Source organism: Pseudopipra pipra, chromosome 1, assembly GCF_036250125.1.
Source record: "Pseudopipra pipra isolate bDixPip1 chromosome 1, bDixPip1.hap1, whole genome shotgun sequence".
NCBI classification, from domain to species: domain Eukaryota; kingdom Metazoa; phylum Chordata; class Aves; order Passeriformes; family Pipridae; genus Pseudopipra; species Pseudopipra pipra.
Window position 1 is genome coordinate 57,435,081 of NC_087549.1, and position 25,233 is coordinate 57,460,313.

General features: G+C 40.4%; 1 protein-coding gene across 9 annotated transcripts in view; it reads left to right on the forward strand.

Moving 5' to 3' along the window:
- The first annotated feature begins 1,256 nt into the window (after positions 1 to 1,256).
- Positions 1,257 to 25,233, forward strand: part of SOCS6 (suppressor of cytokine signaling 6) — a 31,719-nt gene continuing 7,742 nt past the window's right edge. The window contains exons 1-2 of one of the 9 annotated variants that reach the window (XM_064657776.1): positions 1,304 to 1,390; positions 2,281 to 2,379. The gene's annotated coding sequence lies outside the window, so the exon portion shown is untranslated. Of the gene's footprint in view, positions 1,391 to 1,412; positions 1,513 to 2,280; positions 2,380 to 12,823; positions 12,894 to 17,848; positions 17,982 to 22,664; positions 22,704 to 22,751; positions 22,773 to 25,233 lie in introns of those variants that run through there. The other 8 variants (XM_064657780.1, XM_064657790.1, XM_064657759.1 and 5 more) reach the window with 8 other exon arrangements.

Here is a 25,233-nt window from a genome sequence, read left to right on the forward strand (position 1 = left end):
AGTCTTGATAAATGCCTGAGATACAAAAATGTAAATGAAATCAGGACACATTTTGACCTCAAATAACCTTGGTAATTAAACAATTCACTGACCTCAACACAAAAATACCTTTGATCTCAGTAGAAGAATTCAAGCAGAAGTTGTATGAATATTCTCATAATCTTGAGTTTCAATGGATTGTTTTTAACCTTGAAATCAGTAGTTTCATAACGAGTCATACAAATAATCTCACTGACTCTCATGTGACTACATAGGTAAGCAAATTATGCATATCTTTGCAACTCAGATACTGGGTTTGCATGACTTATATACCACAAGAAGGAAAGAAAGGTAGTATTTTACTATCTCCATATCAGTCTCCATTATCAGCAAATACAACTTGTGACAACTTTTAAGAGCCATACTGTCCACGGATTTTAATTCTTCACCCTCTGCTAGTCACTTCCGTCAGTCTCACACATCCTAAACTAGGAATTGTTTTGTTGCTCTCGACTTAGCACTTTATTTTTAAAAAACAGAGAATAAGCAAGCGAGGCAGCCTGCTTGGCTGAAGTTGCTGCTGCACAGCTGATGTGCCTGAAGTTTAGTGTCACTTTTCTCGTGGAGATATCTGTGAAGCAAAGTTAAGCACAAAAATAATACGCCTGTTCTGGCGCGTCGGTTCCACGCCAAGGGAGGTGTAAGGGAAGGTGAAACGGAGGAGAGCGGAGGGGGAGACAACCTCCCCCCTTCCCTCCCTGCCCAGCGCAGCCTCCAGGGCGGGGGGCGGCGGAGGGGACCCCTCCGGCCGAGCGCTACCACCCAGGGGCTGCCCCTCGCCAGAACGAAAAGGGGCGGTAGGTCCCTATGAATTTTATTGATGAGCTTCTGTCGCCGAGGGCGCAGCGGTCACACACTAGAGCGGGTGGGGGAGGGAGGAAAGGGCCGTGGCTAACAAAGCCCGACCGCCTTCCTCCCTCTCTCCCAGCGCGGCTCCCGGCCGCCCCCCGCGGGTCTCCCGCGGCCGCCGAGCGGGAAGGAGCTCGGGGCGAGGCGCCCAGGGCCGGCGAAAGGAAGGGGCCCGGGCGGTGGAGGGCCGGTGGTGTCCGGCGGGAGGCAGGGGCGGCCCGGGACACAGAGCGGGGATGCTCCCGGCCCTGCTGCCCCCGCCGGGCCGTGCGCGGGCGCCGCAGCCGTAGCCGAGCCTGCAGCAGGCGACGGCCATCGCGGGCTCGCCGCCCCCCTGCGCCCCTCCGAGGACGGAGGGGTGGGGGCAGAGGAGGCGGAGGAAGCGGCGGCGGCGCCAGGAACAGGGAGGCGGCGGCACGGCGAGGGAGGGAGCCAGAGCCGAAGCCGGGCCGGGCCCCGCGAAAGCAACAGCAGAGCCAGCTCCTCCTTCTCCTCCTCCTCGGTGAGTACCGCTCCGCCGCCCCCGGAGGCTGCTCGCCGCCGAGCCCGGGTGCCGGCGCAGGCCGGGCCGAGGTGCCCGAGGAGAGGCCCGCGCCGGGAGCGGGACAGCGCGGCCTCCGCTGGGTGAGCGTCCCCGGGGCAACGGGCCCCGCTCCCCCGCCCGGCCCCGGCGGCCGCGGGGGGCTGGTGCGGCGCACGGGGAGCCGGAGGAAGGGGCTGGCGCGGTTCGCGGCTTGCCCGCCGCCTTCCTCCCGAGCCGCGGCCCCGGCCTCCTCTCCCTTTGTTTGCTCGGCTCCCCGAGCCCGCCGCGGTGCCAGGCCCCAAGGAGGCACCGGGGCCGCGGCGCGGCCTGCAGGGCGGGCGGGAAGCGGCTCCGGGCCCGGGCCGGCGAGGTGCTGCCCGGCTCCCGCCGGGACAGGACGGGGCCCGGCCTGGTTCTCACCGCACCAGTCCCGGCGGGGCCCGCCGGGCTCCCCCACGCCTCCCCTGGGCCTCTGCCCGAACGCGCCCCGCGCCTGCCGGTGCCATTATCGAGGGCGGCGGAATTGGGCTGTTTTCCCCTTAGCCCGCCTTGGGACCCGCCTTCCGTCTGCGGCTTTGGGGGGGTCCCTGTCTCCGGCGGGGCGGGTGTGCGGAGGTGTGGATTTGTGCTGCCGGTGCTGGGGCTGGTGCGGCGGCGGAGCAGCCCCGGGTGTAGGGTTGTTGCGAGGTGAGGGTGCGCCTAGGGCTCCCGGAGGGGCGAGCGAGAGAAAGGCGCCTTTCTGTGACAGGCACCACTTAAAAACTTGGCTTAAAGAAAAAGCAGCACCAAATCCCAAAACTTTACTCGCTTTCGTTGTTCTTCAAGCTGCTTCTTACACTCTCTTTCCCTAATGATGCTCCTTCTCTCAGTAAACAACTGGTCCTGGCCCGTGCCAACCCGATTGCTTAAGAAAAAAGCCTTTACGATGTTTTTGAGAGGTGCAGAGGATGATGCTTCTGTGATGTGAGGTATTTTGGCTGTCCTGTTTTCTTTTTTCTTTTATTTTCCTATGTTTTCAAAATCATCTTAGTTTGGAGCATGATTTTTTTGTGGAGTAGCTTACTGAGTTAAAGGAGTTAGTCACAGGATATACTTCAGTCAGGGAAAGTTTCTCTTCCACTTAATAAATTCTTGTGCCCTTTTACCGTTACGTCCCAGCCCCTCTTTTCTACCTGCCAGGAACGTTTACACCATGTCCAACCTCTTAATACACCTGTGGTTAAAAGATGTGTGCTGCAGGCCTCCTGTCATAGAGAGCTGGTGTCTGCACAAGCACTTGAGGAATAAGGCATTTCTGCTCTGGGTGAAAAAATAGCACTAGTTTTGTTTTATGCTAACAACCACATCTTTGGATTGTAGAAAATATGGAAGCTTTGGTGTAGTTATGAAATAAATTACTTAATGTCACTTAGCTTGGCTGGAAGACTTTAAACCACTGGAGAATGTGTAGGTATTTTCGGAGTTTTCTGCAGTAAGGCGGTAGTCATAACTCACAGTTTTATATGTAACTTATGAAAGACAAATTTCAGCTTTTTCAAAATGCTTGATTTTATGAAATGTTAAACAGTACTTGAATGGAGTCTTCACTTCTGATTTGATATTGCTTGGATTTGTGGCATTGCGCTGTGTTTGGAACTGAGCTTTTACTTAAAACAGATTCATCTGTTGTATGCTATATCAGGCATGTATCCCCTATATCCTGAGTTTTGAGATGTAAGTAGATTTTTTTTAAATTAAAATTTAATGAAATTAAGCCTTACTATTTAAAAGTATGAATAATAACAGTATAGTGTTATATGGAGATACCTGCATTTGCTAAGCTAGAGGGCTATGGAGTAGAAAGGGAGAAGCACTGTGTTGTTTCCAGAGGTTTTGTGAGCATCACTTCATGGCATTGCGCGTATGCAGCATCAAAGTGTTTGCATGGATTCAGGAGACGTGATGGGTAATTCTAAACTTCGTGAGAACTTGACATACCGATATCTATAACATATGTGTATTAACTTCTTTGATCCTAGCTTGTGCAGTTGGTTGGTAACCTTCAGTTAGTCTTGGAGAGGGATGGTTTGAAGAAATGGTAACTAGTCTGCATTGTTCTGCAAGTAGACAACAAGTCATAGCTCTCCTTGGTACAGTGAAGTGGTGGAGTGAGACAGTGAACTCTTAACTAAAAGTTTTTCTTATGAAGCAAGTTAATTATTTCTTCTCTTTCTTATGAAATTTTCTATAGTCATAGAGAAATTTGAACATAAATGTTTGAAAGGCTTCATTTGGTAGCCTTGCCCTGAGTTCACTACATATTTGCTCTGCTATTGTTGGCAAAACTGAGGCCACAGTCCAGGGTAATCCCTTACTCAAGTGCCTTATTTGCTGTCACTTTACTACCCTCCTGGGACTACAGAGCACTATTTTGGTAGTGTTTGGGTAGCACAATGTGATAACATAAAGTAGATAGAAAGGAGACTGTTCTCTGCTGGTGTGTCTCTCAGTGTTTTGTTGACAGGGCTTTAATGTGTGTTAGCAATAATTTAGGGGGGATAGCTTGAGCAGTCGTGATGCTCCAAGGAGAAAAATAAGATACAAGTAGTATAAAAGTGAATTTAATTTAATTTAGGAATGCAAATGCTAAAATATATTGAGTATAAGTTGGACAGAATTTGGAATGAAAAACAGAATGGAAATTTGTTATGCGACTTAACTGTGTGTTTTGTACTGTCAAGTAGTAAACTGAAAAGAAATATGAAACTTAGAGTTTCCTCTTTTTTAAAAATGTTTTTTATTTTTCAGAAGAGAAATAATTATATCTATAATGTTCCTTATCCTTATGTTTATTCCAAAATCTGATTTCATTCCATTTTAGCGTACACTTAGTTTTCTGGAAATAAATACCAATCTTCAGAAGACAATAGTTATACTTGATGCAAAGGCCCCAAGTTTTCACAGCCTTGGTCCTGATGCCTCCCAGTCAATTTGTAGTAGCAGACAAGGAAGTATTCTTGTAAGAAAATAATTCTTGAAATTTTTTGTCGACCATTTCAGATGACAAGTTACATACAGCAGTATGTTTTTTTAGAAAAGAAGAAGATTGTGCTTGTAATGGGATATTTATTGTCCAGGTTTAAAAAGCAGCTTCATACCACTCAAATATGTTTTTGATACAGCAGTATATAAACATTCATGAAACACAATAGGTTCCTTCTTTTATTATTATTTTTGCTTTTTCCTCTGGAAATAATTGATTTCTGAATTAAAACACTGTACTATGCAAGTTGAATAAATTTCTGTGTTAAAAATAGTTACATTACTTTTGAAATAAACATTTAAAAACTCACAGCTTTGGGGTTTTTGTTGCAGTAGGTTTTTCCCCCACAGTAGCTGAATGATCTTAAGCTATTGACACAAAAACCTGACACCTACTTCAGCCTCTCCTGGTGATTAAAACCAAAACCAAAACAAGTTGGCCTTGAATTATTGCCCTGGATGAAAATGGAAACCTGACTGTATGTAAAGTGCTGACTGATATGTCAAATATATGAAGAAGGGTACACAAACGTTGCTAGAGTCTCCACAGATTGAATTGAAAAAGGCCACATGGAGCAGAATCGGGCTTAGTCTACTTTTTGTGAGAATTAAAACTTTCAGATCAAAGCATTAGAAATTTAGTTCTCTGCTTCCTTAAGCTCACTAAAATAAAAGTTGCTCCTACTATTTTCCTTTGCCAGTTTTCATGGTCTTCTGACTCCTGCTTTTGTCATGTACAGGCATGCAAACAAGAAGCATCTGCAACTCCAGACAATTTCAGAAAGCTTTGAGGTATATGGCTTTGCAAATCTGACTGCTATTCATTAGTCTGTAATGTGGATTTAAGAACCTATCTTTACATATTTTTATTTTTAAAAAGATTAATAAACTGTTATCTCTCATGAAATTTTCTTCTGGAAAATATTAAGATAAAATACTTTGGAAATTATTGGTCCTTTTCTGTGTCCTTAACTGTTCACATAACACTTTGGGCTCTGAGGAACTCAGTTGGCTTCATTTATGACAAGGATGTAAGCCACATGTTACCTAAAAAATTCTTCCTTGCTTGCTACATCACCAAAAAAACTGTGCAAGTTAAATGTAAGTCTTTATTTGTTTAGCATGGATGTGGGGACATTGGCTGACTTGTTTTACCTCTGACTTTTTACGCTATTGAAGGAATTTGTAAAAAAAGTCTTCTTTCTTGTAGGATGCTGTATATTGGTATCTTGCTAAGGATGCTGTATATTGGCATTTCTGTCCAGGTGCTGCTCCCCTAACATTGCTTCTTTTTGTGTATACATAGGGCACATAGAAAGCCTCTCATGCTCTGTCTTCTGTGAAACATTCTTTTTGTAATCTACCGAGTGCAATAGGTTGGCAGTTAAAAAAATTCTCAGGTTTGTAAAGTGTGTGAGTTTTTGTTATCAACACTAAAGTATCATACTGTAAACTGCTGTAAAATAGTTTTGCATGAGAACCATTTTCTCTGGTGGTGAAGGTATAAATAATGGATGTTAGTGATTTTTTTCAGAGTTCATTAAGTGTTTGGTAGTTAAAGATTTAAACAATAAAAATGAACCTGTGCGAATTGTTAAGTAAATCATACAGATATGTGGTATTTTTCTTTGTTTCTCAGTGCAATGTATAATCAGAAACTGTCTTTGTATCATATATATGATACTGAACTGTAAGTGGAGTTGTATAAGGTTTTCATGGTCTTGAGTTAATGTGGTGAATGCATCTGGCAGATAAATTGATTGATTAATTTTAGCATTTGAGATTGCAGACTTAATAACTTTGGTATTTTTCCTCAAGGATATTTTGTATTGCTTAAAACAGTACATTGAGTTCTACTCTGGATGACAAAATTGTTGGAAATGAGGTTCCAGTCAGGCTTAGTTTTACAGTGTGTGATCTCTTGTTTTTCTTCAGTAGTTTTATTCTTAATTAGTCTTGACGTTTTCTGGTAAATGTGCTAAAACAGTAGTTTTGTAGGAGTCTTGAGTAGGTGATTGTTTTTCCTTTTCCAAAGCAGTCTGCATTCCTCAAATATGTTGAGAACATAATAGTAGGCTATTCCAAATGTTTCTGAAGCATATTTGGTCCCAAGATGTCTCCAATACAGTGGTCAAGCTTGCTTTCTCTCTTTGTTCCTTCTGATTTAGGGAGTCCTGTCTCCCCTGGCTTTGCCTCAGTAAGTGCTACAGAACTGGGCAATTACAAACTGTAATGTCGACTATGTTTTTGGCATCAGTAATGGGTTTTAATACCCTTGGAATCCCTTTGGGTTGGTAATCAGGTATCAGATTAAGAGTTTTGATAAAATAGAGAAACAGAAATGAATGGCATGAGGGTAAAGGTTTTTGATTACAGAAGATGTGCCTTCGAGGATGAGATATATGGAAGCTTTTCAGATTGATGTTCTTTCAGGAGCCGGTGGGAACTGAGCGAGTGAGGAATTCTCTCTGTATTCTATGAACAGAAGCTGTTTGTGCAGGAATACCGGTTTGGGTGAAACCTGGGCTGGGGAAGATTTCCAAGCTGGAATTTTGGTCAGCCCGAGGAGACTGACTCCAGAATAGTCGGTTTGTGTATTCAGAGGTAGGAGTCACTAGTTATGTGTGAGAGCTTAAATCTGGGTCTGTGCAGGATAAGTGCCTGGTGGCTTTTTATGTTCCTTTCCCTCCCTGTTTCTCTTCAGTGGAAAGTAGAGGCAAAACCAGTTCTGATCCAGTGCACTCTGAAACACTGACTTTTCTCCTCTTTTTGGCTTTTGAAAGGAAGAGAGCTGCTGGTTAGTAGTAAGTAATGCTGGGAAGTAATAAAGTATTAGCCATAGGCCTTTGGCATGATTTTGTGCAAAAAATATAGTTACTTGGGAAAATAGTTACATATAAGTGTAAATACTCTGCAGTCCCTTACTGCAGGGATCAAAGAGAATCTATACTGACCAATGGCACCAGTCTTAATTGCAGTCTAATCCAGCGGTGATCAGAAGAAGACAGTGAAGGGAAGTTGTTACATCAGTACTGACTCAGATGTCCCGTGTATTACAAAAATTAGTGCTTTTGGAATCTGCAGCGTTTTAAATGTTGTTTGACAGAGAAAAAAGGAACAGAATTTCAATGTATCAGCATTGAAAAGTATGCATCTGTTCTCTCTATTCCCTTTTTTTTGGATTGGGCTAATACTTTTTTTTCATTTTATTTATAGTTTGTGTTTAAATTTATGTCAGAGCGAACAGGAGAAAAAAAAAGTCGGTGTGCTTGTACATGGCTCTTTTTTTCCTGCTTGAACTTTGAAGCTTAGCTAGTTTTTGCAGCCGGGCTTCTATACTCCTGGCTCTGCAGAAATCTGACCTTGCTCTGGAGATAGCTATCTTAAGGGGTCAGAGTTTGTGTAAATTTCATAGAGCACATTACTTCATAGAGACAGTGAAAATTTTATCTTTGATCCTGCGTATGAGAATTTATACCCCAATGTGAAGTTGCTCAGTGTAAGGCCCAATTTTTTTATGTGCAAGCTGAACATAACCTACAATGCACAGTCCCATTGAGTTAAATGTCTGCTTACAATTAATTAATTAATCTGTGTTGGGTTAGGACTGAATATTAGCAAAATCAGATTTTTTAGGGCTAAGTTGAAAATGATTTTCTGCTTCTGTGGAACATTATTTTAAAAAACCGACCACCACAAAAGAACCTTGGACCTGAACATCTTCCCGTGTGCATCAGGACAAAACAGTGTCTGTCTAAAGACTTTAATTAAAATATTCTCCATCAGATTTGGGGTAGTTGGGGTAGTGAGCCGTTTCTGTCTGCAGGTGATCAGAGCGTAGGTGTAGGAGGAAAAAAAGAACTTCCCGATCTTAATCATGAATAATTAAGTGTCTCTCTCATTTTGACCCAAAATGAGAAAATTTGCATGTAGAGTTAGCTTTGTCAGAACTGGTATAGTCCTGTAAAAAGGTTTTATTCTGACAAGTCAGGACTTCATGAAAAAGATGGCTAAGCAGCTTTGCCTATGCAGTCAAAATTCTGTTCCCACTCTGGTCAGTGTCCGAGTTGTGCAGAGTTATTGTATGTGCCTTCTTAAAAGCACTCCTTGGACTTAAAAGAACTGTGAACTTAGAAATCTATTTAATATTTCACTGTATGTTTTAGGGGAAACAAAATGTTAAGGTAATTTTGTGAGGTTAGGAGATAATATTCTCTCTATAGGTGTGTTTACCCTGTGTATTTGACAGTACTTTTTGCACAGCCGTTTCCTGTTTCCCATATATGGATAGACTCTAAACCATAAAGAAGCTAATTAATTTACTCTGTTCTTATTAGGCCTCCTACCAGTGAAAATGGGAAGGGAAATATTTTAATTAAGATGTATTTTACATTCTCACTTTCTAAAACGCAGAACTTGAATTACTCTTTGCAGTGGGTCCTAAGGCCTTGGAGGGGCAGCCAGGCTGAACATGTTAGGGTCAATGGACACACACGAGGTGGGACTTATGCTTGATCTAGGTTCTGCTGCTGGAGCATGTGCCAGGGGAGACTGCTTAATTACAGAGGTACTCAATGAGGAAGAAGATTTCCCCTTGGCCACCCACCTGACTTAAGATCACCCAATCTTTAAACAAGGAGAAGGAAGTTCATTTCCCATCTCTCCACCTCCTCCCTTCAGTTTGTTGTGTTGTACTGGCATGTCTGCAAAATAAACCTTACTTTCTGTTTCACTGACTGGATCTCTTTTCCTGATCCTGAAAGACTGATCTTCTGTAGCTGATACTGTTTGACAATCTCAGTTGAATTGTATCTTGTTAAATAGCATAGATATTCCAGAATAGAAATGAGATACAACTGTGTAAGGGTAGGTTCCTTACACTTGTATTAAATGCTCTTTTGCCTTTAAAATGGATTCCCAAGTGTGCAAGAGTGAAATAATGGTTGTCACTGTTATTTATTTGGAAACATCTAATAGGTGGACATTGGGCCTATCGATGTGATGGACAAAATGTATGTGCAATGAAATACAAAATTAAATGTATAAGTATGTAGCTAAAAATTCCCTTGTCATTTGCATGTACAGGTTTCACAAACTGCAAGCAGTACAGGCTGTATTTCCCAGTGATGTAAAATATAGGATGTAACAGCTTGTTAGGTAGAGCCCTCATTCAGAATGTGAGATAGCCCAGGTAATTTTCCACTTCTATCCTTTCTGTATGAGGACTACCTTGAACAGCAGCCTTTTGGCTGCTCTGTAGTGTGAAAAGTTTTCTAGTCCTTTTAAAGCTGTTCAATAGAAGATAAACAGAGTTGAATAAGGATGGGCTAGGTAGAGATGGTATGTTTTTCTCATCTCAGTGGAGGAAGCAACTGCCTTGTCAAGGGAAAACCTGAGACTGACTTTCTTGTGCAATTCATCCTGCGTCTGAAACTGTTGCTGCACAGTAGTGTATCTTAAGAATAAGTGAGAATCTCCCTTTCACAGTGTCTAGGACCACTGTCCAAATAATTTGTAGCTTGATTTCCATTGGTGCAAGCTCCTTATAACTGGAGGGATGCTATGATCATTCTTCCACTTCTCATGATGTCCATAAAAAGAAGCGATTACCACTGAATTTTGTGCGGCATCGCTCTGTGATGATGGACAGTTTTAGAACATGCCTGAGGAGGCAGGTGAAGGTGTTAACCACGAGGTAGCCACTGATACTGTTCTTTTAACACTAAGTACTTCTCATTTTATATGCAAAAAATAGGACTAAGGGCTACTGAGAAGCTCTTAATTAAAAAAAAAAAAAAGTCCCTCTGAAATTCTGGTACTTCCTCGATTAAGCTGCTCCTGGTATGTGAAAGGAGAAGGCTTTTGATGGAAAACAGTTTAAGGTCCTCATGTCTGTGAGTTTTAAGGAACCTGACTGTTCTAGTATACCCAAAGTACTTGCAACTCCTGTTGATTTTTAGAGGGATTGCTTATGCTTAGGTAGTAAAAAAATAATCTTAACTTGGACAAAAGTTAGATCTTTTATGTCTGTTGTAGGTAAGATAGTTTAATTCTGACCTTTGCAGTTTGTCAGAATGTACTTTGCTTTCAACTGTATTTTTGGAAAGCAGGCCATCAACCTCAGATCTGTTCTGTTGCAAGCAAAATGTGATAGGGGTTGTGAGAATTCTTTGTGCCTTTCTAGAGACACTAGTTTAGCCAACTCAGAGTTTGTGTCATACAGCGCCTAAAGTCTGGGCCTTGGCCTATTTGTTAGTCTGAATTTACTTTCTTTGCAGGTCAAACTTTAATTATTAGTTTAGAACTAACCGTGAAGGGTGTGTGTCGATGTGTTTTTTGTTTGTTTTGGGGGGTTTCTTTAGGTGGGGAGGAGGGGATTAGTTTTTTTACCTTCCTCCATAACTTTGGTGTTTTGCTTTTATTTTTTTCTGCATATTTTTAACTTCTTTAGATATATACCACTGTCGGGCTTCTGCTCTTCATCCTCCTACCTGATATGTCTTTGTACTGTAACATGGATTATTCATTCACTTATTGCTTTGATAAAACACTTGGGCTGAAAGGACTTTGTAAAATATCTGCTAAATTGTGAAGTTTTAAAGAAATTCAGGAAGTTGAATCATGACTAAATAGAGGACAGTGATAAGAAGGTATACTGAAAGGTTGGGTATGTCTCAACAGAATGATGAAACCCGAGGTCTTGTGTTTGACTTCTCCATTGTCAGCAAACCCCTGAAAGGGACCTCAAGCTTTAACTCTCGCAGCATGTGGCAGTTTGCTGCTGCAGTCAGCTACTGGAGTTGTGCTTGTTCTGTTGCCATCATAGAGACATGGGGGAGATTTCAGATTTAAGTCGGTCGGTATTTACCCAAAACCCCAACAGGTCACCCCCCTGCGCCCATCATTCCACTTTATGAAAATTCAGAATTTAGGTTTCAGAATTAAATTACCTTAATTTCACCTTATGGTGCATATTATTCAGCTTATTAATGCACCTAAAAAAATGGAAATTAAGCTCTCTATGTTCTGACTCATGGAGTGTTGAATAGAGCATCGAGTGCCTGTGCATTAAACATTTAAGTGTCGAACATAGAGACAGCAAAAATTTCCTTAATTAAGCCAATAATTCTGTCTGGAATTTCGAGTTTGATTGGTATACTGTAAGTAAGTGGTAGGACCATACATTTTAAAGGATGTTGGAGAGTAGAATTAATGTAAACATTTTTGTTCCATATGTGAGACAAGAAAGAGAATTGGTCAGGCAACTCTTCTGGCTTTTCTCAACTTCTGTGTTCTTAGCTTTGAACCTTAATGAAATCATCTACTATGTTTCCTATATAAATGGTTCAGATAAAGGTTATAAAATTATTTTTCTCAGTATGTTCAAGAAGGGAAACACAAGAGACTTTACTTACTGAGAGAAGTTGTCTGATTATTTTAGTGATAATGTTTTAAATTTTCCAGGAAGTAAAATTGTCAGTAGAATTTGCTGATCACTTCAGGAATAAAGACTCTCTAATTTTTAATTAACATGATACATAGAAAATGTTTTTTAGGTTTTATGTTTTTTGCTAGTGATTTCTTACTGTAGTGATATAAAAAATATCTCGTAAGCCTAAGCAGAAATTAAGAAAAAGTCACAGTGACAAACCACTTTTGCTTCTAATGACATGTGTGGTATCTTGAAGATTGGTGGTAAACATTTGTATGTTACAATGAAACAGTTTTGTAAAAAGTGTCTCTCTGAGTTGTTTTGTGCCACTTCTTCCTTTGTTTTCGAAATACTTTTGAGTTCCAGAGAAAGCTTTTCCTGAATTTAGAAATGTCCTTGGATTTTTTTTTTATGTATAAGAATATAAGAATTTTTGCCATTTCTGCTCCCTTAGTTGGGACGCTACCTATCTTCTTATTTGATAAAACGTAAAGAGACTGCAGGGCATACAGACAGAACCTTGCATGGTTGAGCTTTGTTTCTATAGGAAGTAATGCTGAAACAAACAATAGTCTCTGGATGTGAGTTTAACTCTGAACTTTTGAGGAGTGACTAGGGAACTTGATTTCTTGACTAGTAGCCTGTACTTTATATGAGACACTATATTACATTATTTTTCCTAGTTGTTGTTATTTCAGGGATTAGAATGACCTTGATTGACTAAATGTAATTATTATTTAAATGTAGTCAATGTCATTTTATCCCAGAACTTCCATATTTCACTCAATGTCTGTTTCTGTGTTCAATGAATTATACAGAATGGATGCATATACTTTCAAATTATATGTATGTTATTTGTGCCACTTTGGAAAAATGTTACTGTCTTTAGTAAAAAAAAAATGAATTGAATGAATGAATGAAATCTATGAGAATTTCACAAAGTTACTTTTCTTTTACAGTGCACACCTGAATAATATTGCTTGTTGGTGTTTGTATTCTGTCAGAACTTCCTACTGCTAGAAATTAAAGGTATGAACTGATTTCATGTACACAAAAAAGCAAAGCCATAGAGGTAGAAGTCTGCAGGTTTGAAACATTAAATCTTTTAGTTATATGGCAACCAAAGAGCTTGATACAAGGCAAATATTATGAAGTATTGACATTAAACCTTTTTGTATGGTCTGGAGGAGAATGGAGGGATCTTTGTGGCATCCGTGTAGCAAATACATTGTATTTCTCTTTGATAATTTAGTGAAGAAAGTCCCAAAACAGAGGTCAGTCCCTTCTTCTCTGTGATTCTGAGGATTGCCCTTTATTAGCTGCTTTTTCCTCCTCAGCATGCTTGGAGATTTCTCGCCATGGGTGAACTCTGTACAGATGCTGCGGGAGATAGCTTTCCACTTTTCTTTTACTTTAATCATGACACTGTGCTCTTGACCTTCAGACCATAAATAGGTTCATTTAATCCTTCCATTTGTGTAGAGGGTTAACTGCATTATAAAGGATTGCTGCATCTTAGCTTAAATTAAGAGGATAGAGTGTTATCTTCTAATGAAAGAGAGCTTTTATTCTTATTGAAAATGACATGGTGAAAGTGGTGGGGTGATAGCTGCAAAAACATCAGAGATTCTATGTGGTCATACAAATTTAAAGGGTCATTCAGCCTCAGTCAGAAACTATGCCAGAGGAGGCTACTTTGAAGCCACAGGTGCAGCCAGAGTCAGTCTTGAGATCCAAGGCAGAATGGTAGGTACAAGGAAATGTAAGACTGCAGTGTACTGCTATTTGTTCAGGCCTTCTAGGAAAGCTGAAAAATAGGAAAATGCATCTTCCTTCAATCACAGGTTCTCCAGTTGTAGTACATGATTGTGCTTGATATAGCAGAAAAATGGAATCCTCTTTTTCTATATAGTGAATTTTCAAGCCAGTCTCTATTTTGAAAACTTGTTTCAGCTGCTTTCGTTTCAGCTCGTGTATTTGTTAGACAGATATCTGTCGAATATATTTGTCTCTTAGATTTTAACAATATTTCTTTCGTTTCTAGAATATTTTAGATAACTAAATTTGGATTGTCGTTTAAAGAATTTAATTACTAGGTTTTTGGGGTATCTTTACAAGGGTGGGTTTTTTTTTCCTTTTTGGATATTTTGAAAATAATCGTATTACCTTGAGATAATTTGTGCAATTTTTTTTCCTTTCTGTTTTTTATGTCTTTCATGCCAGGTGGATGTTATGGGAATAAAGGGCAATTACATATGGTTTTGCTCATCTGTCAGATAAGCATAAATGTAAGTGGGAAGGTGATCAGTTTACCACTTGCTGGTCAAAATACCTGTTTTACAAACATGGGCTATGAAGCCACCTGTTGGCTAGATAGTTGGCTAGTGAGGTGTTTAAAATAAAAGTCAGGTTTTGTTGTTTTTTTTTCCCCTGTGAATGTGACTTTATAGCTCTCCTGATACATTGTTTTTTCATTTTTGCTCAAGAAGAGAGTATCCCATGTTGCACCTTAAGGAAAGCATAAGTATCAGTCATGCTTGCTTGGTGCTATAGTGTGCAAAAGCTACTTCCTCTGTCTTCATTTTCATGTCAGGTAACTGGGACAGGCAGAAGCAAACATGATGACTATAACAAATTAACAACTCGTAATTCAGGGAGACTGGCAGTATTTAAAAATTAGTAGGATAGTGACGTGGTGATGCTGTGTAAAACTATAATTTTCGGCAGAAATATGAATCACAGAATCACAGAATATTCTGATTTGGAAGGGGCCCACAAGGTCATCAAACTCCAAATTCCTGGCCCTGCACAGGACACCCCAAGAATCACACCACGTGCTTGAGAGAGTTTTCCAAATGCTTCTTGAACTCTGTCAGGCTTGGTGCTGTCACCACTTCTCTGAGGAGCCTGTTCCATTGTCCAACCACCCTCTGGGTGAAGAACTTTTTTCTAATATCCAACCTAGGCCTCCCCTGATACAACTTCAAGCCAGTCCCTTGAGTCCTTGTCACTGGTCACCACAGAGAAGAGATTGTGCTTGCCCCTCCTTTTCCCCCTCACGAGGCAGTTGTAGACTGCAGTGAGGTCTCCCCTGAGTTTCCTCTTCTCCAGGCTGAACAGGCGAAGTGACATCATCTGCTTCTCATATGGCTTCCCCTCAAGGCCCTTCACTGTCTTCATAGCCCTCCATTGAATGCTCTCAAATAGCTTTATATCCTTCTTATGTTGAAAGCGCCCAAAACTGCACACAATATTCAAGGTGAGGCCGCCCCAGTGCAGAGCAGAGAGGGACAATCCCCTCCCTTGACCAGCTGGTGATGCTTTGCCTGATGCCCCCCAGGACACGGTTGGCCCTCCTGGCTGCCAGGGCACTGCTGACTCATATTCAACTTGCCATTGACCAGGACCCCCAGGTCCCTTTCTGTGGCACTGCTTTCCAGCATCTTGTTTCCCAGTCTATACATACAACCAGAGCTGCCCCATTCCAGGTGCAGAATCCGGCACTTTCCCCTGTTAACCTTCATAGGGTTGGTGACTGCCCAGTCCTCAGAGTCAACGGCTCTTCCCAGTTTTGTGTCATCTGCAAACTTGCTGACTATCCCTTCCAGTCCTGTGTCCAAGTCATTTATGAAGCTGTTCAAGAGCACAGGGCCCAGGATGGAGCCCTGTGGAACCCCCCTAGTGACGGGTCACTGATTTGTTGTTACCCCATTCACTCTTACGTTCTGTTCTCAATCCATGAGCCAATTGCTCACCTACCACATGATGTGTTTATCCAGCTGTGAGCTGGACATTTTGTCCAGAAGGATACTGTGAGAGACAGTATCAAAAGCTTTGCTGAAATCCAAAAAAAAATACATCAGCTGGCATCCCTTGATCAGCTAGGTGGGTTACCTTGTCATAAATGGAAATCAGGTTATACAAGCAGGACTTTCACCCCATGAAGCTGTGCTTGACTTATGACTGCATCGTCCTTCAGGTGTTTTTCAATACCTCACAGAATAATCATGCCCTCAATGGTACCATATGGTACAAGGCTTCTCTTTCTGTTACTTTTTCTGTATTTTCCTCTTTCCCTTCACAGTGTCTTTCCTTCTTTTTCTGGCATTTTTTCCCCTGGATGCAGGAAATGAACATATAATGCAACATGTACACGTGTTAGCTGAGCGGTGTATTTCTGTACTGCCTGTTTGGTACATGCCCTGTGTACTGTGGAGTTGATCAGTGACGGAAGTTTGGCCTGAGACGTCAAATATCTTTTCTGATAGCACTATAGGAAGGATCATTCATGGTACCTGTTTTATTTTCCCTCATCAAAATATCTCTTGGCAGCAGTCCCTTTTCAGCTGGTTTTTGTTCGTGTTTTGAAATTGCACGCAGTGGACAGTGTTTCTCTGCTTGCTGTAGAAATACTAGCCTGAACTTGGAAAGTGAAACCAAAATCAATATAAGTCAATGTGAAGAGGTAATATTTAGCTGTTGCATGTCTGCCGAGTGTTTTCTTTCCTTTTTTGGGAAGGACTGGAAAACTCTTTCTCACAGTTATATTAGTTAGTCACTAATATTAAAAATGGTCAGATTATTGCTGACCACAAAAATCACTTTGAGAAAATGGTCTGCTTTGTTATTTCTGTCTTTCTGGTGTATGCTTTGAATGAATGGACAGCATTTTTAAACTTATGCTTTGAAATGCATCGGCATTTACAAACAAAGCTGCATTCAGAATTGGGTTTTAGTACCTGCATCCATACAATTAAATAGGTTATGTTCTTTTCAACACATGTTCCAGGATTTAGACATTTGTGCATACATCTTTATAGAAAGAAGCACAGAAGTGCAATTTTTTTTGTTTTTACTGAGTGTCTTTTCCATTCTTTCTTTCATTTTCACTATATTAATTTCAAATGCTTTTCTTGTTCTCAAATACGTAGGCACAGAATCTGTTCCTTGCCGAAGGCAGTTTATTACTGTAAACTGTGTACTGGTTTCTACAAATAGCTTTATACAAATCTTAGAGCAAAACTGTTTTAATTTTTTTTCCTTTTTACAGAACGTGATGTTGGTCCGTATTGCTAAATGCGTGATAGTTTGTAGAGAGAGCATTGTAGTTTTACAACTTCTCAAACTCCTAACATAACTGTGTTACGGTTTAAGAGGATTGCATAAATATCTTGGATAAGCATAAAATCTCCCTGTTATCATGCTGAGGGTACTGCTGTACCTCACAACATAGAAGAAACATTTTGGTGTATCCAACTTCCATCAGGATGGAGAAGGGGGATGGACCCTTACTCAGAATGGAATTCTCATATGCATCACCTCCCAGGAATTCTAATTTTTGCTTATGGAACTAAATTTTTGCTGATAGACAGCATGCTGCAAGGCTGGCTGCTACAGTCTTGCAAAATAGTAAAAAATGAAAGCAGAGACTGACTGAGCATTATTCTCTTTCTTCGTCTGCTTCTGCGCAACTGTGTGAACACTGTGAGTGAAGGTTTATTTGCACTCAATGGATGTGATTCCCTGCAATGAAACACATGCACACATCAGGTTTCTTTAGTGACTTCTCTCAGCTGATTCATCAAAAATGTTCCACTTTTATCTTTTTCAGTGGCTTGGCATACATTGACCTGCTGGGTTATTTTTGTTTGCTTCTTTGCTCCTCACTGTTAGTTCATCGGGGTCTTAGAGCCAAATTGTGGCTTTCTTTTTCCTGGTATTTTTTCAGCATGCTTGAAAAAATTTATTAGTAGTATGTTTTATTATCATATGTCTGCTTAAAAGAAAGTGATGAAAAGTGGTACTTGTGTCCATCTTTTAGTAAGTGTATTAAAAGTACAATCTACTTGGTTACCTGTTTGGTTGTTGATTCCTAGTTTGTGAGAGATCTAGCAGGAATGGCTGAAGTGCTTGCTGGCTGTCATCCACCCAGCTCCCCTGGAGTTTCCTTCTCCAACAGCAGCTCTGGTTGTGATGCTGTATGTATTCTTGAACCAGTACCAACTGGTGCTGACTTCAGTTTAACACACCCCAGGCTAGGATGTCTGCGATAGCTCGGAAGTAGACGTGCATCCCAGTCACTCATCCTTGGATAGGGGAGATGTAACCTTGGCTGAGGTCTGTTACTGTTAGTAACTGGTTTTAGCTATTGTCGTGATGAAATTATTGTAGTTACAAGACTGTATATACACATATGAGCCATAACAGAGATGCCATTTAACACTCTTAGTTACTCCCTGGAGGGAAACTACCAATCAGATAGAAATATTCTGCCCTGCAACCAAATATGGGAAAGAAGAGCAGGACTTACTGCAAGCAGCCATGGATTAAGTAGTGTTCAAAGAAAAAAAATGAAAAAATAAAAAAAAAAATCAGGGAAATCCAGATGTTAAGGGGCATCCTTTTTCAACAGCGGGCCAGAGACAAGCAGTTAGGGTGTTTAGACTTTTTCAGTGGCTCCGTTCCTGGTTTTGCATACGTTTAATTCCACTAATGGTGGTGAAGAATAATTTCTTTGTGTCAAGTTTTTATTATTTTACCCCCCTTTCCTACATATTTCCAAAGGTGTACTTTGCTTATTCTCTGCTAAAGATTGCTAGTCATGATTAGGGTTACTCTACACTGTGTTGTTAGAACATTAGTGCCCATGGACTGTTTTCTTTTTAAGCTTTGTAAAAAGAGGAAAAAAAAATAGGAGAAATTCTATGACTTTCCGACATGCTGTTGGTTGGTTTGTTTTAAATCGTAATCAGTGTAAAACCTGTTAAATTATATTGGCCTCTAGAGAAGCTGACCATACTTTTCTCAACTGTTCAAATCTTAGATGGTAAAAATTTAAATCTGTGGTGAATAACATCTACTCTGTGTTAAGGGCATTGATTAGTTAGCTTAAAAATAGGAGGCTTTAAGTATATAAGTATAATGATGTAAGTATAATGTCCTGTCAGATGAGCTTCTCCTCTGTTTTTTCCTTGTTCCAATTTTATGTGGAAGTTTACATCTGAGCTTCTCACTAACTAGAAAACCAGGTATGCAAGTCAGAGGGGCTTTTATAAAATTTGCAATCATATTAGGACAGTGTTCATCCACTAGTAAGCAAGCCACTGCTAAAACAATCTACCTTTTTTTGTTTTCAAGGTATATGAGTCTGTAATGGAATTTAGATTGCTTCATTTAAAGATTCTTCTTACTAAAAAGCAATACAACGTAGGAATTTACTTGAAGCTCAGGGAAGGGAAAAACCTCACCATCTTCAGTATGATAAGGGCGTGTGTAGTGAAAAAGCCAAAAGCTGCCATGTAGTGTGTATGTTCTATCAGAAACTGATGGTGTTTGAAATAGATATTGAATCTGTCTTTACATAATGAGTATTTTATGTGTAGTTTCTGTACTCATATAGACTGAAACTGAAAATACGTAGAAGGAAATATCTTGGTTTGGTATTTTCTGTACTGGTTTGAAGACAACTTCTAGTGATACTGACTTCAGTATTGAAGTAAATTTGTTGGGAACAGGTATGGAGAACAACTTCTTAGTAATTCATATTAATAATTATATGAACTTTGGAGAAAATTTAGACACTTATGAATTTCCAAAGTATATCACTTGAAATCTGTATTAGTTAAAATGCTGGTTTTGACATGCTCTTCCAAAGAATGCATGAATATATTTCAGTGGGAATTCGGGGGCAGCAGGAGGATGACACCTCATACTTCTGCAGATAATTAGACTAGGCTTCATTATGTGATTGCAATGAGAACCTGGTGCTTGTCATGCCTGGGAATGCAGAAACCTTTTTGCTTTCAAGATATTTTTATTTTTCTTAATAATTATATTAAAATACAGTAAATTGAAGTTGTAAATGGTGTAAGTTTTATGATATGGTAAGAATAAAGATTATATATTTCTAAAGGGACAACCAGACTTTTCAGGAATGATGCATCCCTGGATTCAAAAAAATCAAATTCAATGCTCAACTGTTTCACTTTATGGAAATAAGTAAGCAGATTAACATTTATTTTAGGAAAGTTATCTGAAGTAGCATTGATTAAAAGTTCCAAGTAATTTTTATGATGGTATTTTTATTAAACATTTTAAGGACAATTTTTTGTTCAGCCAGGAGTTGTATTTTGCTGCATGTTTCCAGTACGATGTTTTCTGTCACAACTCTTTAAAGTTAATCCTGATTTATTTCTATAGTAGTGCATTTTGGCAGCACTGTTTATAGTACTTATCTCAGGAAATGAGTATGTCTAACCTAAAAGTGTGAAAAAGATAAAAAATTAATAAAAACCCTATAAATATAGTGAAGCTCTTTGTTGATGTACTTTTGTGAACACTGTTTCCAGATAGCTATGTGGTTACAGTCTGCTGAAACTGTTTTGTAACATCAAACTGAAACTACTCTGAAGTGTTGGAATATTCAAATTAGATTTGCTGAAACTGATTTATATATATATATTTTTAAAACTTTCATAATTTTTCATACATCAGTGCTGGCCACCATAATAATTAATATATGATTGCATGACCTGCTCTTCAGATTTCTGAGAAGCAGCCTGTAAAGTAAAGTCTTAGCCTTAATTATCTTAATTAATAACTTCACATTTGTGTGTGATTAATAAATGTTGTTCTTCTTCAAAATGAGGTGTACAAATTTAGTTTTCATTATTTTTATATGCAGAAAGGGAGCATGGAGTTTGCTGGGTAGTAATTTGGTAGTTTTTATCCAGAGGCCTGTATTTTGTCGACCTGCATAATATTAAAGATTCCAAGATGCAGACTTTCTTATGAAAGTTCATAAGTCAGAATCTCATTCTGCCTTGTTATTCTATGTGTTAAGATCTCATTCTCTTTCTGGATTTGATCAATCTCTCATTTTCAGTCTGTGTGTTCCAGGTGTTTCTGCGTACATAGCCACAAGGCTTTGGGAGTACATTGGCATAGTTCAGTCTGTTTATAGTGGCAAATGCCTGCCAGAAAAATTTTTAGAGGTGTTGCTTGTTAGGCTGTCTAAATTCACTGTACAGCAGATGGCACTGGAAGAGCACATTAGTGGGAGACTTCAGTGATGGCGTAATTTGTGCAAAATACTAATGTAGCTGTTGCTGTGCTGAGGGTTGTGAAGAAGTTGCATAGTTCATTTTAATGTATTCCAGGAAGGGGTGCATGCTGGGCTCTTTGGCTTCAGCTCTTTTATATGTAGACTGTGGAAAATTCTATACTTGCAAGTGTGAGAGTATCATCTATTGAAGGCTGTTTATACAGCATTTTTAAACACATTGATATGCAATGCAGAATTACTGATATTCTTTAAGTATGTGCAAAGAAAGGAGAGTATCTGGGTCAGTTTGGGTATTTGACTTCAGAGTGTATTTATTTTCTCCTGTCTTGGATAAAATGTGTGTAGGAGGTATCATAGAGTGTATCTCATATGGAAGACTTGTTTAGAGACTTGCTCTCATTGGTGGGTGTATTCAGTTTACTTTGGAGAGCTTTGACCAGGACTGTCACTCACTAAATTTTTATCAGCTTCTCATGTGTGAATGAACTGGACTATGGATAGATGCATGTTGTTTATGTGCTTTATATTTGAGCATCAAATCTTTCTTATATCTTCATATGGAATTTTCAAGGGTACAAATAATGAGTCACGCATATCATAGAATATACTGAGTTGGAAGGGACCCATCTAGATCATCGAGTCCAACTCCTGGCCTTACACAGGACACCCCAAGAATCACACCATGCACCTGAGAGCGTTGTCCAAGTGCTTCTTGAGCTCTGTCAGGCTTGGTGCTGTCACGACTTCTCTGGGGAGCCCGTTCCATTGCTCAACCATCCTCTGGCTGAAAAACCTTTTCCTGATACCAAACTTAAACCTCCTTCGACTCTTCTTCATGCCATTTCCTTGGGCCTTTGTCATTGGTTGTGAGAGTGAAGAGATCACTGCCTACTCCTCAGCTTCCCCTCATGAGGATGTTGTAGGCTGCAATGAGGTCTCTCCTCAAACTTCCCTTCTTCAGGTAGAACAAACCAAATGACATCAGACACTCCTCATAAGGCTTCCCCCTCAAACTCTTCACCATCCTTGTGGCTCTCCTTTGGAGGCTCTCTAAGAGCTTAATATCTTTCTTATGTTTTGGCACCCAAAACTGCACACAATAGTCAAGGTGAGGCTGCCCCAGTGCAGAATAGAGCAGGACAATCCCCCCCCCTCGACCAGCTGGCGATGCTTTGCCTGATGCCCCCTAGGACATGGTTGGCTCTCCTGGCTGCCAGGGCACTGCTGACTCATACTGAACGTACCCCTGACCAGGACCCCCAGGTCCCTTTCTGCAGTGCTGATCTCCAGCCTCTTGTTCCCTGGTCTATACTCACAACCAGGGTTGCCCATCCCAGGTGCAGAATCCGGCACTTTCCCTTGTTCAAGTTCATAGGGTTAGTGATCGCCCATCAATTTATCAAGGTCTCTCTGCAGGGCCTCCCTGCCTTTGAGGGAGTCAGCAGCTCCTCCCAATTTGGTGTAGTCAACAAACTTATTTAGTATCCCTTCAAGTCCTGCATCCAAGTCATTTATGAAGATGTTGAAGAGCACTGAGCTGAGGATGGAGCCTTGTGGAACCTCACTAGTGACAGGTCACCAGTCTGATGTAACCCTGTTCACTGTAAGTCTTTGTGCTCAACTTGTAAGCCAGTTGCTCACCCATCACATAACATTTTGTCCAGAAGGATACTGTGGGAGGCAGTATCAAAAGCTTTACTGAAGTCCAGTAAGATTATATCTATTGTCTTTCCTAGATCAACTATGTGGATCACCCTGAAGTAGAAGGAAATCAGGTCTTACAAGCAGGGCTTTCCCCTCATGAATCCATGCTGGCTGTGACAAATGACTGCATTGTCCTCCAGGTGTTTTTCAGTACCTCCCAGAATAATCTTCTGCATGACTTTGCCAGGCACTGAAGTGAGACTGACTGGCCTGTAGTTTCTGGGGTCCTCCTTCTTTCCCTTCTTGAAAACTGGGACAACATTTGCCAGCTTCCAGTCAGCTGGGACCTGTCTGGATTCCCAAAACCACTCAAAAATCAAGAAAGGTTTTTTGATGACATCAGCTAGCAATTTGAGGATTCTTGGACAAATCCCATCAGGCCCCATAGATTTGTAGGGGTCCAGCTGGAGGAGCAGATCCCACAGAATTTCAGCTTTGACTATGAGTTGATCATTCTTGCAGTCATGGTCCTCCAGCTCAGGGCACTGAGACCCCCTTGATCCATCATCTGTGTTGAAGACAGAGGCAAAGAAAGCGTTAAACACCTCTGCCTTGTCTCTATCCCTGGTTGGGAAGTGGCCATCCTCACCCTGTAACAGGCCAATGATGTTTCTATACTGACTATTGCCATTAATGTATTTGAAAAAAAACTCTTTTCAGTGTCCCCCACATTTCTGGCCAGCTGCAACTCCAGCTGAGCTTTGGCTGCACGAATTTTCTCCCTACAGTGGCAAGCAGAATCTCTGTATTCTTCCCATGTCACCTGACCTTGCTTCCATTGGGCATACACCTTCCATTTTTGGAAAAGACTGCCTGCTTCTGTGCCCTTAGGAGGTGATGTTTAAAAACTGCAAAAAGCTGCAAAAACATCTTCCCGGGAGACTTTACTTGCTAGTTCCCTGAGCAGCCTGAAATCTGCTCTCCTCATGTCCAGAGCTGAGGTTTTGCTGGCAATTTTCCTCTTGTCAACAGAAATTTTAAACTCAATCACTTTGTGGTCACTTTGGCCAAGACAGCCACCAATCTCCACTTCGCTTGCAAGATCCTCTCCGTTGACAAGCAGCAGATCAAGAAGGGGCATCTTCCTGAGTCGACTGTCCTAGGGCCTGTTCCATAAAGTTGTCATCCAGGTTTTTTAGGAATCTTCTGACTGGGGTTGTGCCAGCTGTGTGATGCTTCCCGTTGATTTCTGGAAAATTGAAATCCTTCACAGGGACAAGGGCAGTTGACTTCCTTGGAAGAGTCCCATTTGGACAGTCACACATTTTTTTTGATAAAGATATTGGCTACTAAGGTAGGCTGACAGACGTAAAACACTTTTTTGCTCAAACAGGCTCAGTAGTTGCTTTCTGAGTAAAAAGTTTTGACTACTCTGGGTGCTGCCTTAGAGACTGATCTGTTGAGATTATTTTTAGATATTGGATTTTCATTTGTAAAAGAACTCCACATTTTGATACAGAAGGACTAGCACGTGATAAAAACCTGTTCTTTCGAGTGACTGGCTTAATGTTTTAGTTACGGAAAAGCTGAAAGCTAAAACAATGTTCCTTCAGCCAAATTTTAGGTAACTAATTGTTTTGAAACACATCAATGACAAAAGATGTGATCTTCTTTCCCTAGTCAGCAATGTGATAATGCTCTTTTAATTTCTCCCTAGCTTGGAAGACAGATTTTACTTTTTTGTCCTTCATTGTTTTTTTTTGGCTGGGTGCATATTTTTTGGGGGGGTTTTGTTTTTTTTTGTTTGTTTGTTTGTTTGTTTTGGGTTTTTTTTGTTGGTTTCATTTTTGTTTTTGGTTTTGGGGTTTTTTTGTTGGTTTGGGTTTTTTTTGTTTGTTTTGGTTTGGTTTTTTTTTGTTTGGTTTTTTGTGGGTTTTTTGTTTGGTTTTTTTTGTTGTTGGTTGGTTGGTTTTTTGGTTTTTGTTTTGTTTTGGGTTTTTTTGTTTGTTTGTTTTGTTTTTTTTTTTTAGGTTTAGGAATTGCCAACAGTATAATATAGTTTCCACAATGATGGGGGAACATTTCTGGAAAAGTAGAAATAGTGTCAGCTTGTGGGTGTCAGTCAGAAGCAGTTGGAGAACATTGTGGATTTCACTGGTGGAGATGATGTGAGGGTTCCCAGGCTTCCGGTACTACATACACAAAAGCACAGTTAAATTTATCCAATGAACCAACACTGTTTGTTTAGGAGCAGTGTAGAATCCTGAAGTTGTAATTTTCACTCATTTTGTAGGTTCATTTACTTACCTATGATGAAAAGAGTACTGTAAATTGGTAAGATGGCAAAATCCAAATGGTTTAAGAATAGAAGGTCAGCAAGATATTTTGAGTCTCCTCTTAACTGACATGTAACTCTGCCTTTATCTGTACTTGTAGGAAAGTATAAGTAGTGTTTTAACCTTCGAAAAGTCATACCCGTATCTCAGTATCTACTTCAGATTGTTTACGTGGAAGATGTTGTCTTAGGGTTTCATGACTCTTGGTACAACAGGCATCATGTTAAAAGTGGAAAATAATCTGAACATCTGATAAAATACTGGTTCTGGGTTTTTAAGGTTTTAATATTTGTTTTATAGCAAGAAATTGGTTCTTAGCCTTTTA